The following is an 18,083-nucleotide window of genomic DNA, read 5'->3' as shown; positions in this document are numbered from 1 at the left end:
CGGGAGATGGAGAACCGACGCAAATCGATCGTTTTGCTCTTCAGCATCACCGGTAGTTTCATATTTTTCTGGGTTACACTGGTGGCATTTTCTATCTACAGACGAATTTCAGTGAGCTTCTTTTATTCCGTCACGGATCCCCGTTACATCACAGTACACACAGCGTTAATGCTGCAGATTCTCAGTTCCTGCACCAACACGTGTATTTACGCCCTGACTCAGAGCAAATTCAGAGAAGAACTGAAGAATGCGGTGAAATACCCGCTGAGTCGGATTTTAAAACACATGAAGCGTTAGAAATACATGCTGTAAAGATTTACATTCCCACTGCCTTGAAGCTTCCTATTCTATTCCCGCACTTAAGTGTAAATGGAAACAATGTGATGCATAGAGTCACATAGCAAGCACGAGAAAATCTTCAGATGTTCGAAATACAAAACAAAACTCACAAAATCTGATCCTGATGAAGGGTTTTAGCCCGAACCCTTGACTGTTTACGCTTTCCCACACACTAAATGCTGGAAAAACTCAGCAGGCTAGGCAGCAGCCATGGAAAAGCGAAAACTGTGGATATTTCAGGCCGAGACCGTTCATCAGAGTCCTATTGTTTACTCTTCTCCATTCAGCCTGCGTTGCTTTAGAGTTACAGCTGATGCCGACGGCATCGCTGGCATCACCATCCCAGAAGAATCGCCTTTGTCCTGTTAAATTGAAGCTTGAGTTGACCCTGTTACCTCTGCTTCATGGTTCTGACAAAACTTCCTGATCTTAGAGTATACTTTCGTCGGTGATGAAAACGCACAGAACTTTGGAGGGAAAAAGTAGCTGAGTTAACTACTCCTTATGTAATATTATGTACGCATATGTAGTCTTTCCACTGAATACTTTATATTCGGTACTTAATACTCCAACTATTGTGCTTACTGTTAATAGTGTACTGATTAGAGAGCTTGGGGTCATTCAACCTATTATAATCCGTAGTTGTCGAAGTGAAGATTAATTTCAGTGCGGACTGCAGTCTATTGAATAGACCAGACTTCTATTTTTTCTCTTATATGAGTTACATACAACTCTAATTATAGGTCATCAACTATTGAGGTGCTGGCTACCGGTTGACTGTCTGTTTGGCATCTCCTACTGTTTGGAGTTTGAAGACAGAAACCGATTGAACAGAGAATTGCAAGAGAGTGCACATTGATCTGAGAAGAAGCAGTCGGTCTGCTGCCTGACGCCCACGTGTTTTTAACTGTTGTTGTACTGTTACAGCATTCAGCAGGCAAACCTTTGAACTGATGGTCGGCATTGCTTCCAGTCCATCGTAAATTGCGAGTTTCAAAATTAATTACATTAGAAATGCAAGGCATTAAATTCACCACAAACACCATCAGCGTTCACTCTATTCATTATGTTTGTTTTTTCATCTGCGTTGTCCATTGCTGGGAGAGGGATATTTTGAAACAACCTGAAAACTGCGGAACTCACATCAAACAGACATTAGGCACTATCTTTTACACCTCTTCTGCTCCATATACAAACCTAAATATCTTTCCTCTAACGGAGGGAGCAAACTGTTTGCAATACTCCAGCTGTGGCCTCAACAGAGTTTAATAAAATTAACCTTTGAACAATGTCTCTACTTATAAAAACAAGCAATCCATGAACTTTCTTAAACACCTTAACGAACAGTGCAGCCACTGACAAAGTGCTATGAATCTAGATCCCAAGATCTCTCCTCACAGCAACATTGTTAAGATGCATGTCTGCTTGCATTTGCACTGCCGAGGTGCAACACCTCCCATCCATCTGGATTAAACTCCATCTGATATTTCTATCCCTATATCTGCAACTGCTCTACATCACACTGTATTCTATGCCAGCCTTCTACACCACCCATAACTCCACTGGTCTTGGTCCCATCAGCAAACCTATTAACCCAGCCGTCTACATATACATTCAAGTCATTTATGTACATCACGAACAGCAGAGGGCCAAATATATATCCCTGCAGAAAACCACAATTCCCAACCTCAATTTCAAACACTACCCTCTGTCCTCTCTGCGCAAGCGAGTTCTGAACGCAAGCGGCTAATTCACCGCTGCCCACTGAATTTAATCTTTTAGATTAGCCTCCTATAGAGTCATTGTCAAATTGTTTAATAAACTCCAAGTAAACAAGATCCACTGCCCCACCCTCATCACCTTCTCAAAAAACTCAATCAAATTAGTAATACGTAACCTGACCCACGCAAAGCCTTACTGGTTCTCCCTAATTTGGTCATGGGTTTCCAAATGCTCATATATTCTATCCCGAATAAATTTCGCTAGCAATTTACTACAACTGATCTGAGATTCACTGTCCTGTAGATCCCAGGATCTTGCCAAGTTCTTCTCTTAAATAGCGGTACAATTTTAGCCATTCGCCATTCCGCTTGTACCTCAGCAATGCTCAGAAAAGATCTAAAGGTACTGACAAAGGCCGCAGCAATCTGGCTGCTTGCCTCCTTCATTAACCTGTGGCATATCCCTCCCATCAAGGTATGTGGACATATCTAGCTTTGTACTCATTAGGCGAACAAGGACTTCCTCCTCCTTCACCTCTAAATGCCCCAACAGATTAATATACTCAACACTGATCTCCTGGTCTTCCGTATCAATTCGTTTGGAAATGGTGAAGTAAAGTACTCTTTCTAAAGTACTTCAGTCACTCTGTCCACATTCAAACAAATGTTCCCCTCTTTATCCTTGAGTGATCTTACTAGTTTTCCTCTTGCTCTTGATGCATGTGGGACATCTCATGAAAAAGTCATTAATATTGACAAACTGATCCATGTTTAATGTGGAGAGGATGTTTCGTTTACTGTGTTTATCCAGAATTACAGGGTTCAGCCACAGAATAGAAATACATCATTTTAGAGCAAAAATGAGGAGAAATTTCTTCAGCTGTTGAGTCTGTGGAATTCTACAGAGACGAAGAAACGGGAATGGCATTTTTACTTGAGACAGGGTGGGAAGAGGTATCATCAAGATAACTTTGAGATTCAGCAGGTTCACAAAATATATCACCAGACAGCCTGACTCAGAGTTGGAGACAAAGAGTTTGAGAAATGAGAGTGAGATGTCAGATGTAGACCAAATGATTTTTAAACACGGGGTAGAAGTTGAAGGGAAAGTTGATGAAATTGAAGAACTCAACATGGTTCATAAGCAGCACAAAGGAAGTCTACAAAGTAGCAGAGAGAGAATTGGAGCGATTTTCCAGGGAAGGATGAAACATGTAGACAATGAAAAGGCAGGGATGCCTTTTTGTTATTCCGATCTTTATCACTTACCTATCCACCTTTCCCCTCATTTGATTTCACCTATCACCTACCAGCTTGTACTTTCCTCTCTTCCGACCTTCTGATAGCAGCCGAAACGCTGACTGCTAATTCCCCTCCATAGATCATATGTGCCCGGCTGAGCTCTTGTAGCGTATTGTGTGTGTTGCTCTGGGTTTCCAGTATCTGCAGTTTCTGTTGTATTTATGATGAGTGTGCACAGCTTTGTTGAGCCTTGAGCCTGTTATCAGAAAGACATTATAAAACTAAGACGAAGAAAAGATCTATCAGAATTCTGGATGGGTTTTGGAGCTGGAGATAGTGGCAATTGTTTTGTAGACAAACTTTATTCCCAGAAGCATTGGAGATTGAAGGGTGACCTGAATGATGTATGTGATAAAGGCATGGAGAGAGTAGGCAGTATGGAACACCATTGTACTTTCCCCAGGGACAGCTGTTGAAATAACAGGGCATATTTTTAATTTGAGTAACAAAGAAACTTAAAATTGACATCAAGGGAAGTTTCTTCACACAAAGATTAATCAGTCGATGATTGGGACGGACACCCTTCTTCATAACTAGAAAAGGAGGTGGGACAGTCAGTATAAAAATTTGTGGGGACGGAAAGGGTTGATAGAATGTGACGTGTGAAGCCACATGAGCAGTACATGTACCGGCGAGAAAGGAATCTCATAGAAGGAAGGAATCTCATGGACAGTGTGATCGAGAAACCGTTACAGCAGGAAGAGGAGCAAGGGCTCGAGAGAGCACTGATTGCTGGGGAGCAGCTGAGGTGAGTGTGCTTTGAAAAGGCGCGCGCAGCGAGTACTCGGGACAGTGTGACTGAGAAACCGTTGCAACAGGAAGAGGAGGAGCGAAGGGCTCGTGAGATAATTGGCAGGGACAACTAAAAGACCGGGTAACTGAAGAGGAGCGGTCAGTGGTGTGAGTAGCTCAGTGCAGGACTGGAGATTTGAGGCTTCGGCTCAAGAGGCTTCGACGAGCAGAGGCTGAAGTCGAGCTTGCTCCAAGTGAGGGAAGGCCGAGTAAATTATTAAAATTAATTCAATTAGGAGTAGGTAATGGAGACAGCAGTTAAGCAGTCGAGTGCTCCGAACACAAGATGTGGGAAGTCAGGGTCAGCACAATTGTCCCTGATAACTTCACCTGTAAACGATGCATCCAGCTGCAGCTCCTGACAAACCGAGTTTGAACTTCAGATCATCCGTGAGGCAGAGGCAGAAACAGACAGGTTTCAGGGAGATAGTCGCCCCTAAAAGTCAGGAGGCAGGTGGCTAGGTGACTGTCAGCAGAGAGAAGGGGGATAGATAGGAAGAGCAGAACACCACGGTGGCCGTTCCCATCAACAATAAGTGTACCGTTTTGATTTCTGTTGGAGCGGGCGGCCGACTAGGGACAAGTTTTAGTGGTCGCCTCTCTAGCACTAAGACTGGACTCTCGGCTCAAAAAGGAAGAAGGGAAACAGGGGAGCATTAGTGATAGGGGATTCGACAGTTAGGGGGACAGATAAGAAGTTCTGTGGGGGAGATCGAGAATCTCGGATGGTCTGTTCCCTCTCTGGTGCCAGGGTCCGCGATATCTCGGATCGAGTTCTCAGGTATTTTCAGGACGGAGGGTGAACAGCCAGATGCCGTGGTCTATGTAGGAACCAATGACGTGGATAAGAAGGTCTTGCAAAGAGACCTGCAAAGTGAGGTAGGTGCAAAGTTGAAGGACAGGACCTCCATGCTGCAAACTCAGTATTGTTCCTCGTGCCACGTGCCAGCGAGGCTAAAGTAGGAAGATAATACAGCTAAATACGTGGCTAAGCAGATGGTGCAGGAGGGTAGGCTTCATGTTGATGGACAATTGGGCTTTGTTCCAGAGAAGGTGGGACCTGTTCCGAAGGGACGGTTTGCACCTTAACTGGAAGGGGACTAACATCATTGCGGGTAGGTTAGCTACTGTTGCTTGGGGGAGGGGGGTGTTAAACTAGATTTGCAGGGGGAGGCGATCCAGAGTGTTAGAGCAGGTGGTGAGGTGGAGGAGGATAAATTTCATGAGAGGACTGCATGTGTGGACAGAAATCAAAGGTTTGCATGTGATACAAAGGTTCTCAGGTGCCAAACTGCACAGACTGGGGATGGGGCATCTGCCTCTCAAATAGAGAAAGATAGGAGACAGCTTGTGAGGGCGGATAGGCAGGTGATAGAGAAGGGACTCGCTCAGACCGAAGGCTTGAGATGTATCTATTTTAACGCAAGGAGTGTTGTGAACAAAGTGGATGAGCTTAGATCATGGTTCAGTACTTGGAGATATGAACTGTTGGCCACTACGGAGACTTGGATGTCTCAGGGACAGGTTAGGTTACTTCAAGTGCCGGGTTTTAGATGTCTCAGAAAGGACAGGGTGGGAAGCAAGAGAGGTGGGAGCGTGGCACTGTTGATCAGAGATAGTGTCTCGGTTGCAGAAAAAGTGGGCGTCATGGAAGAATTGCCAATGGAGTCTCTGTGGGAGGAGATTAGGAACAGGAAGGGTTCAATAGCTTTACTGGATGTTTTTATAGGCCGCCCAATAGTAACAGGTGTATCGAGGAGCACATAGGGAAACATATCCCGGAAATGTGTAATAATAACAGAGTTGTCGTGATGAGAGGTTTTATTATTACAAATATCGATTGGCATCTCCCTAGAGCAAGGAGTTTAGATGTGGCGTAGTGTGTTAGGTGTGTTCAGGAAGGTTTCTTGACACAATCTGTAGATACGCCTACAAGAGGAGAGTCTGTATTTGATTTGGGATTGGGAAATGAACCTAGCCAGGTGTCAGATATCTCGGTGGGAGAGCATTTTCAGATAGTGATCATCATTATATCTCCTTTACAGACGCAATGGAGAGAGATAGGAACAGACAAGTTAGAGAAACCTTTAATTGGAGTAAGGGGAATACTGTTCCTTTATTCATGAAAGGGAGTAGACATAAACCAAGAAATTATAGATAAATGAGTCTTACCTCTGAGATGGGTAACTTGATGGAGAAAATACTGGGAAGCAGGATATAATAACATTTCGAGAGGTATAATAAGATTAGGAATAGCCAGCACGGCTTTGTCAAATGCAGGTCGTGCCTTACGAGCCCGATTGAATTTTTTTGAGGATCTGACTAAGCACATTGATGAAGGTAGAGCCGTAGATGTCGTGCATATGGATTTCAGCAAGGCATTTATAAGGTACCCCATGCAAGGCTTATTGAGAAAGTAATGAAACATGGGATCCAAGGGGATATTGCTTTGTGATTCGAGAACTGGCTTGCACATAGAAAGCAAAGACTGGATGTAGATTTGCCATATTCTGCATGGAGTTCGGTCACCAGTGGTGTCCTCAGGGATCTGACCTGGGACCCTTACTGTTCGTGATTTTTATAAATGACCTGGATGAGGAAGTGGAGGAATGGGTTAGTAAGTTTGCCGATGACACTAAGCTTGGAAGTGTTGTGGATAGCGTGGACAGAGGTTACAGCAGAACATTGATAGGATGAAAAACCGGGCTGAGAAGTGGCAGATGAAGTTCAACCCAGATAAGTATGAAGTGGTTCATGTTGGTCGATCAAATATTAATGGTAAGACTTTTGTCAATGTCAAGGAATACAAGGACCTTGCGGTCCGACTCCATAGGACGCTCAAAGCAGCTGCGCAGCTTGACTCTGTGGTTAAAAAGGCGTATAGTGTATTGGCCTTCATCAATCGTGGAATTGAATTGAGGAACCAAGAGGTAATGTTGCAGCTCTATAGAACCCTTGTCATACCCCACTTGGAACACTGTGCTCAGTTTTGGTCGTGTCACTACAGGAAGGATGTGGAAGCTATAGAAAGGGTGCAGAGAAGATTTACAAGGATGGTGCCTGGATTGGGGAGCATGTCTTATGATGATAAGTTCAGTGAACTCGGCCTTTTCTCTTGAAGCGACGGTGGATGAAAGGTGACCTGATAGAGGTGTTTGAGATGTTGATGGGCGTTGATCTTGTGGATAATCAGAAGCTTTTTTCCCAGGGCTGAAATGTTTGCCACAAGAGGACACAGGTTTAACGTGCTGGGATTAGGTACAGAGGAGATTTCAGGGGTAAATCTTTTACTCAGAGAGTGTTGAGTGCGTGAAATGGGCTGCTGCAAAGGTAAGATAGGTTCTTATGAGAGACTTTTGGATAGGTACTGGGAGCTTAGAGAAATAGAGGGTTATAAGTAAGCCTAGTAAATTCTAGGGAATGGAGAGGTTCGGCACAATCTTGTGGGCCGAAGTGCCTGTATTATGCTACAGGTTTTCATTGTTTCTAGAAGTGAATGGACCATAGGAACAAGGAAATGAGGAGAACTGGCAGGAAGAGATAGGCAGGTGAGAAGCGGTAATAGGAGAGAATAGACAAAGAGCGGGGAATTTTACTGGAAGCAGAAGCTGATATTCATGCCATCATGTTGGAGACTACCCAGACAAAATATAAGGATATGCTCCCCTACCCTGAGGATGGCCTGTTTGGGGCTCAGCAGGAGGCCATAGACCGACATGACGGAAAAGGAATAGGAATCAGAATTAAAATGTTTGGCCACGGGAAAATACTGTCTTGCGTAGATGAAGTGAAGGTGTTCGACGAAGCAGTCCACCCATTTACGACAGGTATCAACAATGTAGAGGAGGCCGCATCAGGAGCACCATACTTATTAAATAACTCCCGCAGATTCACAGGTGAAGTTACTTCACCTGAAATGTCTGCTTGAGGCCCTGAATGGAGGTTAGGAAGGATGTGACAATTCGTCTTACAATTCGCCTACCTTTCCCTTCCCTTGCAAAGTATAGTCGGCCAATGATACGGCCCCTCCCGGGAACCCAGTGGGTCAAGGCAGATCCACTCTCGTTACGCCAGTCGTCCTCTGAACTAACATTACACCTTTCCCCTTCGTTTGGTGAATCTGCCGCTCTTTGATCGTAGATTTCCCTAATAATTTAACCCTAATTAACAATTCATCTGGCCTGCCTATATCGACCTCACTTAGAGTACAGGCATTAACTTCAGGTAAAGTCATTGTCTCCCGTTACAGCTTAAGCACTGCGGCGTCCATAAATGCGTTTCTTAATCACTTTCCTGGATAATATTCAACACCGAAATAACTACAAACTCACTTAATCAAGCCTTAGGACAGTATATCAGCGTTCAATGAATTCAATCGCAGGACCATAGGCCCCCAAAATGCGACCACGCTTAGTCGTCGACTCTGGAAATGCAGCTTGCATGTCCCGAGCTTACGGTCACTGGATTCCGCGGCGAGAACACCCCTTTCTTCGGCTTCGTTCGTCCGGGACATATGCTTTTGGTGCCGGCAAATCCGTGTGTTTGGAATGTCACGCTCAGCCAGGCTCCGCCTTGTGTGACCTCTGTGTATTTTACTGCCCTGCAATAGCCAGTCAGCATGAAATAACAGATCACACCGAGCATACCATAATAAAGAAGTATAAATGTGAACGATAACTTAACCAAAAAGTTTGTGTGTTTGCGCGCGCGCGCGTGCGCCCAGGATGGAGCTGAAGGACTGTAAGACTTTTCGAGGTGGGAAACTGCAGGGACAGAAGATAGGGGTCGGTCAGTGTCAAAAGATCCGTTAAAAGATTAATAATTTGCCAACAAAATGATGAAATCTAAATTTTAATTGCTGGGTGACGAAACTCAGTCTTTTTAGTTAAAACTAATGGTCTTGAGTATTTCCACTGCTGAGGTAATGCCCGAAAATTTTGATGTATTTATGTTGAATCGGCCCATTGTTTACACTGGAGGAAATGGTGCTGAATTAAAGTGTTTCTTCAAGTCAGTGCAATTAAGAAAGTTAGTGAGGTGTATAACCGTATCTCTGGAGACTGCTTCTCTGTATAAATTAGGCCGTTTTGAATGCATCGACTCAGAGTGTCTATTGGAGCTGTGAATTCAGGAGCAACAGAAGTCACAGACTCTCACTAAAATGGTGTACCCCATCATCTGGCGGATACGAGAAGTTTACTATCCTTTTATCTCGGCCTTTGGAATTCCTGGTAAGCCACAGGGGCATCTACCGTTCGAAGTTTAATTTTAATGTCGTGGTTGTTTCTGTTGCTGGTTTCCATTGTCAAATGTCCAGTTCCAGTATTCCGCATTTCAGGAATGTAATGTAAACATTGAGTCTGTGCATTCTGAAATCTGGAAGTAAATACAAACTGCTGCAGGGATTCAGTGAATTCGCCAAAATCTGCTGATCTGAGCGAGTCAGGCAGAGTTCTTCCAGCGGTTTGTGATCAATAACGGGACCGTCGGGTCTCTGTGGTTTTGGTCTTGTTTCCAAATATTGTGTTTATACAGCCCGCGGAGATTATACCAATTGATTGTCTGCATTTGTATGCGAGCGATTGTCTGAGTTAGGTGTAACAATCAAACCGTCGATTCGTAGTCACACTTTGTAGCAAAAGTAAGGAGTTTCCTGTTGTAGCACGAAACTGTTGTGGGCTTTCAATAAATGTGTGCGGTACGACGGAATATAAAACAGTTGATGGACAACACAATGAAGTCGTTGCTGATTTAATTAACACAACCGATGTGGTGTTTAACAGGTATCAATACTGTGAAATGTACACTTTTACATCTACATGTGACAGCGTTGCAGACCTTTGACTACGAGACCGCGTTTGCTGCTAGGTGAATTCCGCTCCGCTCCTTCCCTGTGATGGATTCAGTGGGAGGCGAAATGTCTGTCAGCGAGGTTGTGTCAGACTGCGCTGTATCTGCTGGAATCAGTCAATGTTCGGTTGTAAAGTCAGTGAGGTGGCAAATGCAGAAAGAGAAAACAAACGAGGGAAACGTCTTTCGGCAGTTCTGTTGCTGACAGGGAGCAGCTGGGAGCTAAAGAATGTCTAACGGAAGAACTCAGCCGGATGAAAATGTTACATCCATTATTTACTCTGAGGGTGTATTTACCAGGTTTTAGCTTTTCGTTGTGACTTCACATCTCGGCTATCAGTGAGGAATTTATACTCAGATCATATTCACTTTATTTTACAGTGTGAACCCCTTCTGGGTCCGACACCACCCTCTCGACCCGTCCACCGCGAAATGCACAATAAATTGGAAATATTACAGAATCCCCTGAAACTGCTGCATTGGCTTTTGCTCAACTTGTTCGCTTTGTCTCTTGCAGCGAACTTTGTGGCGATTGTGATCCTGTCCCGGGGAAGGTGCGGTCTCTCCAAATGTGTCACTCGCTACCTGGTGGGAATGGCAGCGGCCGATCTCCTGTTCGTTATCTCCGATCCGCTGTTCAGGTGGACAGCTTGGATTTATTTTCGCCAGTCCTTCTTGTTCATCACTCCTGTGTGCAAACTCGTTTTGTGGTTGGTTTTTGCGAGCACTGCAACCTCAGTCTGGCTGACTGTCGCTTTCACCGTCGATCGATTTGTGGCGATTTGCTGTGATAAGCTGAAAACAAAATATTGCACCGAGAGAACGGCGGCTGTGGTTATCGGGACAATAACTGCGGTAGCTTGTTTGGAGAGTGTCCCGCGGTATTTTACATACAAGCATAGAGAAATAATTGATGGCGTTCCCTGGGATTGTGTTCTTACACCCAGCTTTAAAACCTCCCCCGCATGGGCGGCATTTCACGTGTTTCACCGGGTTTTAGTTCCGTGTGTCCCATTCTTTCTGATATTACTGTTAAATATTCAGACTGTCAGGCGGATTATAGTGGCCAGTCGAGCCCGCAGGGGGCTCCGAGGACAAAAGAGTGGAGAGAATGATAAAGACCGGGAGATGGAGAATCGACGGAAATCCATCGTTTTGCTTTTCAGCATAACAGGTAGTTTCATATTGTTGTGGATGACACAGTTGGTATATTCTATCTACAGACGAATTTCAATGAGTTATACATATTCTTTCTCGGACCCCCGTTACATTACTCAACAGACAGCTGGAATGCTGCAGCTTCTCAGTTCTTGCACCAACACGTGTATTTACACTCTGACTCAGAGCAAATTCCGAGAGGAGCTAAAGAATGCATTGACATACCCACTGAAATGGATGCTGAAACCCATTCAATGTTATAAATGAATGCTGTAAACTATTCAGCTGCCTTTGCAATCATTACTTTATACCTGTAATGGTGGGTAAAGTGCTCTTTATGATTTTTGAAGATGATAAGGAAGCGGAAATTAACAGGTGGGTTCGTAAGTTGCAGGTTGTCCTTGGACCGGAGGGGCTGTTCCTCGTCGCATCTCTAACAAAATTCATGAAAAGAAGGTTAGTGGTGTTGTGGACAGCGTAGAATATGTTGAAAGTTTACAACGGGACACAGAAAAAGTGCTAAGCTAGGCGGAAAAGTGGTAGATGAAATTCTTTCCAGAAATATGTGAGGTGATACACAAAAAAACATTGAACATGGAACATAACAAACCTACCTCATAATACAGATCATTCGGCCCAAAAAGCTAGACTAAACATGTCCTTACCTTAGAACTACCTCGGCTTACCCATCCCGCTCTAATTTTCTAAGCTCCATGTACATATCCAGGAGACACTATCGTTTCCGCCACAACCAACGCCGCCAGCAGCCCATTCTACGCACTCACCACTCTCTGTGTAAAAAACTTACCCTGACAACTCCTCTGTACCTATTTCTAAGCACCTTGAAAAGATTTACTCTCGCGCTAGCCATTTCAGCCCTGGGAAAAATCCTCTGACTATCCAAAAGATCAATGCTCTCGTTATCTTCTACACCCCTATCAGGTCACCTCTCATCCTCCGTCGCTCCAAGGAGAAAAAGCCGAGTTCACTCAACTTATTGTCATAAGGCATGCTCTCCCATCTAGGAAACATCTTTGTAAATGTCCTCTGCACCCTTTTCAACCTGTTTCCTGTAGTGAGATGACCAGAAGTGAACACAGTTACCCCAAGAGGGGTCTGATACATTTGCAACATTACCTCTCTGTTCTAAAATCAATCCCACGGTTCATGAAAGCCAATGCACGTATACCTTCTTAACTAACGAGTCAATCTACGGAGCAGCTTTGAGTGTCCGATTGAATCGGACTCCAAGATCTCTCTGATCCACACTGCCAAGATACTTACCATTAATGTTATAATCTGCCATCATATTAGACCTATCAAAATAAACCACAACTCTTTTATCTGGGTTGAACTCCATCTGCCACTTCCCATCACAGTTCTACATCCAACCAATGCCCCACTGTAACCTCTGACAGTCCTCCAAGCTATCCACAACACACCCAAGCTCTGTGCCATCAGCAAATTTACTAACCCATCCCTCCACTTCCTCATCCAGGTCATTTATAAAAATCACGAAGAGTAGGGATCCCAGAACAGATCCCTGAGGCACACCACTGGTCACTGACAATGCAAAATATGACCCATCTACAGTCACTCTTTGCCTGCTCTGGGCAAACCAGTTCTGGATCCACAAAGCAAAGTCCTCTTGGATCGCATGCCTCCTTACTTTCTCAATAAACCTTGCAAATTCCTTATCAAATACCGTGCTGAAATCCTTATACACTACATCTACTGCTCTTCCTTCACCAGTGTGTTTAGCCACATCCTCAAAAAAAAAATCAATCAGTTTTAATGTTCCTCATTGGGATTTGGGGTTTTTAATTTGTAAAATCTTTTGAAAAACTAATAATAAAAAAAAAATAAAATCAATCAAGCTCAGAGCAGCAGCGTGCAGCAAAGCACCAACATTGACACAAATCTGCAGGACCCCAAAGACTATTCGTTTACTCGGTAATTCGACGTACAACAGGCTTTCGCTCCCTGTAATAAGGGAAAAATTGTGTCTCCGTCTCACAGGGAGAGGGGAGACAAGAAAACTCGCTGTTGCTTCGCATCTTCCGAGCTCAGTGCCCAAAGAACTCATGTCGCTGGGCACACAGCCAGCAGCCAGCTCCTTGCTTTCCATCTTCCATCTCCTACTGCACCTCAGTTTTCTGCGGCACTATCGACCGCGAGTCCATCCGCCTCCAGATCCACGAAATCCCGGAATCTTGAAGGTGCGCTAGTAGTCTAGGCCACGTCCATAGCATATCGAATAGTGGCAGTGGTGAGACTGCAAATAACAGAAGTCAGCGTATAATTCCAGGTCAGGGTATCAAAAGAACAGTGAAAGAGAAAAACAGGGATACTAAAGATAGGAATAGTGAATTTTTTCCCTGAGGGTACAAGCAAAGGTGTCCCCGTTAGGCGCCATTGGCTTCCTATGATTATGAGGGAAAAGTTGAGCAAGCTAGGGCTTTTTATCTTTGGAGCAAAGGAGAATGAGAGGAGACTTGACAGATTTGTAGAAGAGAAAAAAAAGAATGATAGCTTGAATACCCAGCAACAACTTGGTGTGGTGATCTAATGATTACTTTTTTGTGTCACATGTTTGTAAGATAGCAGATTGTACCCCCCGATTGGCGTAGCTGAACAGTAAATGTCATTAAAAGCTCACCATAAAGCGCGGTGGTGGCTGCAAGATGTTGTGGGTATGCTTAACTGCTGCGGGTCCTAGAAGGTTTATGAAGATAGAGGATAAAGTGAATGCAGCCAAATGGAAGAAATCCTGCAAGCAACCTGATGCAGGCTGAAAGAGATCTGCTACTTGGTAGAAGATGTATTTTCCAATGAGGCAAATTACAAAGCTACCGTCCTTGAGTGCTCAAGTCAGAGTCCAGTCCTCAATACAACTGAGAAGTTGTGGCGGGACTTGAAATGGGCTGTTCATTCACATTCCCCATGCAACCTCATTTGAGTGAGCAGTATTGTACAGAGAATGGGAAAAATATAGTGTCCAGTTTTGCAAATCTGATAAAGATTCAGCTACTGTTACGAAGGTGAAACAACTCTGGGGGACCTAACGGTACAAAGTCGCCTCCTCCTTTCTGAGAATCGCAATATCGCTATTATTTCGGGTCTGAGACACAGGAAATGAGAGACAGAATACACGGAATACACAACCAGGTGGAATGTGTCTAGACATAAGCGGAACGGAACCACTGACTACTGCTATTGTCTCTTGGAGAAGGAATTGTGTGTTGAGTACTGTTCTATTCATTGAAACCCCTCAGGGGGCAACCAGAGTGGTCTGGTTGAGGGATTGCATCATACCAACCTGATTAACATCTGAGACCCCGTGAGTGAGGAGAAAAGAGGGGTCTGGGGAACACCCCTTTAGACGCACCAGGAGAAAGGCTAGAAATCCCGTGACAGCGTTTTATAGCGAAAGCCGCTGGGGGCTCGTGTGTGTCCTCCCTTGCCTGGGTGGCAAGCTCACCACGGAAGAACTGTTTAGCAAAAGGAGAGATTACACTTGAACGGCCACGACAACGAGACACCTGACGGATTGAAATCATAAAGGAAAGCCGTCAAGTTTTTCTCCTAATCTCTCTCTCTCTCCAACAATTGTAGCACAGCGGTCCCCAACGGCTGCAGCCTGTATGAACTGAACGAACTATATATTTCCATCGGACAATACATTATCCCCTAGAAAACGATAGAGCTTATTTCTTATTGATTATTATTATACACGCACTTTTAGATTTATTATTGACGACGTATATTATCTGTATCCTTGCAATGATATTATTTTTGTGTATTTTTACTAATAAATACTGTTAAAAATAGTATCATCAGACTTCAACGGAAGTCTCTATCTTTGCTGGTAAGTCACCCAGTTAAGGGGTTCGTAACAACGTGGGTCTTCGTCTCGAGTTTTGATACCAAATTGGAAGGCCAGTAAATCGGGATTTTAAGTCCAAACTTGGATCTACTTGCGCGGGTAACCAGACGGGAAACCAGCAAAAATGGACGGAGACGAATTTATAAAAAACCCGACTCTGGAGGCGCTAGAGGCTGCTACAAAGTCGGACTTGATAAATATTGCGAAAAGACTAAATCTCGCAGAGGTGAGGTTGTCAATGAAAAAGCGGGAGGTGCGGAGGGGCATAACTCAGTATTATATTGGGAAGAATATGTTTTCGGCTGAGGTATTGGAAAATATCTCTGAAAGGGTACCAGCTAGTGGGACGGTTCAGTTAGAGTTGGAAAAATTAAGGTTGGAACATGAAATTAAGTTAAAACAGCTCGAAGCAACTGAAAAGGAGTAGGAAAGAGCTGGAAAGGAGTAGGAAAGAGCTGGAAACCAAAGGGAGAAGGAGAAACAGAGGCAACATGAGCTGGACATGGAGAAGTTAAGGTAAGAGCGAAGAGCTCAAGGGCCAGACCGAGAGGAGAGATTTAATGTTAGTAGGGAGCTTAGGTTAGTACCCCCGCACGAGGAGACGGATGTTGATATTTATTTCTTGCATTTTGAAAAGGTGGCAATGAGTCAGAAGTGGCCCAGAGATCAGTGGGTGGCGCTGTTACAAAGTGTGTTAAAAGGGAAGGCACTACGGGCTTATGCGGCGTTGTCCATGGAGGAGGAGGAGTCTGAGAATTATGAGGGAGTAAAAGAGGCCATTCGTTGGGCCTACGAATTGGTACCTGAGGCCTATAGACAAAATTTCAGAAATTTAAAGAAAGGGTGGACTCAGACGTATGCAGAGTTTGCCTATGAGAAGGGTGTGCTCTTGGATCGTCGGTGTGCAGCAGAAATGGTGGAAGAGGATTTTCGGCGTCTCGGAGAGTTAATTCTGATTGAGGAATTTAGTTGAGTTTCGGATGATATCCGCATGAATTTGAACGAGAAGCCGAATAAGTCCATATCCGAATTTGCTAGGTTCGCAGATGAATATGCCCTAACCCAAATGGCAAAGTTTTCCTCGAATAAGAGTTACCAGGAAGACCGTGGAAACGGTAGAGAAAGCCCGCCGGCTGAGGCAGAGATTCAGCTGGGAGCTAGTGGTAAAAATAAGGAGGAGGAAAGGCAAGACAGCAGGAGGCGTCTTGGAGGCTACCCAGCCGGTATATAAGATGTTGTTCCTCCAACCTGAGTTTGGATTCATTTTGACAATAGAGGAGGCCATGGATAGACATATCAGAATGGGAATGGGACGTGGAATTAAAATGTGTGGCCACTGGGAGATCCTGCTTTTTCTGGCGGACCGAGCGTAGGTGTTCCACGAAACGTTTTCCCAGTCTGCGTCGGGTCTCGCCAATATATAAAAGCCCACATCGGGAGCAACGGACGCAGTTTAATTCCAGGTCCCATTCCCATTCTGATATGTCTATCCATGGCCTCCTCTATTGTCAAAATGAATCCAAACTCAGGTTGGAGGAACAACGCCTTATATACCGGTTGGGTGGCCTCCAACCTGATGGCATAAACATTGACTTCTCTAACTTCCGTTAATGCCCCTCCTTCCCTTCTTACCCCATCCCTGACATATTTAGTTATGTGCCTGTTCTCCAACTCCCTCTGGTGCTTCCACCACTCCTTTTCTTTCTCCCGAGGCCTCCCGTCCCATGATCCTTTCCCTTCTCCTGCTCGGTATCACTTTCGCCAATCACCTTTCCAGCTCTTAGCTTCATCCCACCCCCTCCGGTCTACTCCTATCATTTCGCATTTCCCCCTCCCCCCTCTACTTTCAAATCTCTTACTATCTTTCCTTTCGGTTAGTCCTGCCGAAGGGTCTCGGCCCGAAACGTCGACAGCGCTTCTCCCTATAGATGCTGCCTGGCCTGCTGTGTTCTACCAGCATTTTGTATGTGTTGTTGTTTGAATTTCCAGCATCTGCAGATTTCCTCGTGATTGCTCAATATATTTATATTATTATTGCCATTGATCATGCCCTTAATCTTATTTGCCACCGATAATTAGTGACTTGTTGCCTTTTAGTTTCTTATTTCAAACTCTCTGAACACCCTTAATCCAAATGCATGACCTCAGCAATCTTCAGTGCTCTTTCCCTACCACATGCTTCCTATTATTTCAGTCAATCTTTCAACACCCCTTGACATCTAGGGTTTCTAGAACTACAGTCGTTGTCCTTCCTCCCTACAAGTATAGAGTGACCCCGAACTGTCACTTCTTCACTCTGAAATTACTCTCACTTCCCTAATGTAGATTAGTGAAAAGGTAGAGTGTCTTGAAAGAGTCATTAAGCCCCCACAGCTATTTTCAAATTTGGCAACCCAATATCTCGAAGTGAAAATATTTTGAAGCATATTCGCGGAGCTCGCGAATTTAATGCAGAGAAGCTGATTTGTTTTCCGAATTGCCAGCACTTCCCTCAAACAATTCTGCCAACGGGATTTAGATCCTGCTGACTCAACTGTTGTAATAATCTTCAAAGCATCGCGGCCCGACCAGTTATTGACAGATGGGGTGTCGCTGATGCTATCCTTAAAAGAGGAGGAGATTTTTGAATACAGCAAACGCTGTGCTTAACTCTCCCACGTGTTACAGAATTATCCACGGCGCTCAAACGGAAGTGAAACGTTCTACTTTGGATAGTTTGGGCAATTTCTTCTGAGATTTTTCAGCCAATTTCCCAAAACTTAGTCACCAACGTGCGAAGCATGCACTCTTCCAATGAGCTGCGAAATTTACGTGAAAATCTTCTGTCTGAGTCACTGATCACAAGTCCGGACGTTGAAACACAGAACGCAGCTTAAAGTGTGCATCATTGCTATGATAGTGCAGCCATTACGAAGTGGATGGCTCAGAGACAGGAAAGGTTACTTCCAGCGACAGGCTTTTGATATTTCAGAAAGCACAGAGAGGGAGTCAATACAGGTGTGAGCGTGGTATTGTTGATGAGAGAGTTTGTCACG

This window comes from Hypanus sabinus, chromosome 31 (assembly GCF_030144855.1).
Source record: "Hypanus sabinus isolate sHypSab1 chromosome 31, sHypSab1.hap1, whole genome shotgun sequence".
Lineage (NCBI taxonomy): Eukaryota > Metazoa > Chordata > Chondrichthyes > Myliobatiformes > Dasyatidae > Hypanus > Hypanus sabinus.
This window is presented reverse-complemented; position numbering follows the sequence as displayed.